The 2,286-nt window shown below is 35.8% G+C and overlaps 1 non-coding gene across 1 annotated transcript; it reads left to right on the top strand.

Moving 5' to 3' along the window:
• The first annotated feature begins 547 nt into the window (after positions 1-547).
• LOC133793317 (small nucleolar RNA R71) lies at positions 548-654 on the top strand. Its single transcript, XR_009874766.1, has one exon. It is a non-coding gene; the product is annotated as a small nucleolar RNA R71 (small nucleolar RNA).
• The last annotated feature ends 1,632 nt before the right edge of the window (positions 655-2,286 follow it).

The raw sequence follows: 2,286 nt of genomic DNA on the forward strand, positions 1-2,286 counted from the left end.
TGGTGGTGTTGGAGGTTGAGGCATAATCTACTGAGATTGAGGTCGGAACTGAGGTTGTTGGCCCTAATTAATTATCCATGAAAAATTAGGGTGATTTCTCCACCCTGGATTAAAAAAATTGGAGAAAGGATTGTTGGCTTGCCTATTAAAATTACTCATCATTTTGACTTGCTCCATAGGGATGGTGTTATTGAACTTTGTTGTCATACACAGCTCAAATTGGTGAGGACCACCACAAATTTCACAACCTGCTGGCATCTAAATGGCATTTGTAGACACAATATTCTGTTGCAACTGTTTTGTCAAGGAAGCAACTTGAGCAATCAAGGCAGTGATGGCATCAAGTTCATGAACTCCATAAACCATTCTCACACCGGTTAACCTCTCATCAAACCATTGGTGGTAGTTGGTGGCCATGTCTTCTAACAACCCATATGCATCGTTGGCATTTTGACACATAAATGCCCCTCTAGCTGCAACATCAATTATGGTGCGAGTAGTACCGCACAATCCATTGTAAAAGTTGTGGACCAACATCCACTTTTCAATGCCGTGACGAGGGCACATTCTCAATAGTTCCTTGAACCTTTCCCAAGATTCATATAAATATTCCCCCTCAAGCTGGTAAAAATTATTGATCTCCCCCCTTAATTTAGCAGCCTTTGATGGAGGAAAGAACTTAGCAAGAAATTTCTGAGCTAAATCCTCCCAAGTATTTATAGAATTGGATTGAAGGGAGTTCAACCAACTTTTAGCTCTTTCCCACAACAAAAATTGGAATAGCCTCAAACTGATTGCATCATCACTCACCCCATTATACTTGAATGTTGTACATAGCTCCCAAAATTAGCTAAATGCATGTGAAGGTCTTCTGAAGGTAAGCCACCAAATTGTACGGTTGATTGCACCATTTGTAAAATCACCTGCTTAATCTCAAAGCTATTAGCCTCCACAGCTAGTGGTCTTATACATGTTTGCACTCCCGTAATATTTGGGCGTACATAATCCCATAAGCTTCTCACAACGGGATTCTGAGCTCGTCCTAGCACCACTTCTGGCACCCCTCCATTCAATCAATCATTGTTTGAGAGTTCACCAAAACTACAGTTGGACCAGTAGCTATTTTGTTTATACGATTCTGCCTGCACGCTTTCTCAATCTCAGGATTAATAGGAACAAGGATATATGCTCCTCTTCCGCTACGCATATAACAGAACTACCTGAAAAAAAATGGTCAAGAATGCATGCAAAACAAGTTAGAAACAGTTCAAAGGAAAACCAAATTAAAAATAAAAGTAAATACTTTTATATTGATAATTTTCAATCCCCGACAACGGTGCCAGAAACTTGTTGTAAAAATTAAAGCTATGCAAGTACACATAGTCATAATTTGTAATAAATCTTGGTAAAACCAAGTATCATCCCACGAACACTTATTTATCAATTACCAAATAATTCATTCTTAATTTCTATTTGGCTAACAAAAATTGGATCTGTAAAATTTAAAATCAAGAAAGCATAAATAAATGTAAAGTGCACAAATAAATTAACAACAAGAACACAAAAATGAAATTCACGAACGAGAACAATTAGGGATTCTAATCTCCTCTACTATCCACTCTATTATTTTTTAATGAAATTACCCCTTAAATTCTTCTCACTAAAATGATAAGCATACAAAAGTATTAACTATTCGGATTAAGAAATAGAAAGCTCGACCTAATTTGAATTCCCTATATTTCAATGGTCGATTCAAACAATAGGAAGCAACAAGTACAACCCTAAATCACATAGGCCAATTTGATACTCTCATTCTAAATTGAAATCTATGTCTTCTCAATTTTAGCATATTCAAATCTCACTTTTTAGATTTTGATTCAAATTCATAAATCATATGTAAAAGGTGTGCAATCAATCACATACACAAATTGATTAAATTTTAGATGAAGAAGAAATAGAAAAATGCATTAAATCATAATAGAGTTTCAAGAGAGTCAATTAGAAACCCTAGCAATGAAATTAGTTCATAATCATTCTAAAAATATTGAAAGCACTTAAGCTAAACATAAGAATGAAAGGAAATAGAAAGAAAAAAAACTCTTTAGAATGAATTGAGATGCTCTCCGAGGTGTTATCCACTTCTGATTTTTGTTCCCCCTCTTCTGTCTAATTCTCTCCTCTCGAAATTAGGTTTAAAACCTATTTTTTTTCTTCAGAAGCAATGCGAGCCAGGACCTAGGATTTCAAGCGCCACGACTCGTGTCAATTTAGGCTTCGCATGGAAGT

The sequence above is a fragment of the Humulus lupulus genome, chromosome 7, assembly GCF_963169125.1.
Source record: "Humulus lupulus chromosome 7, drHumLupu1.1, whole genome shotgun sequence".
NCBI classification, from domain to species: Eukaryota; Viridiplantae; Streptophyta; class Magnoliopsida; order Rosales; family Cannabaceae; genus Humulus; species Humulus lupulus.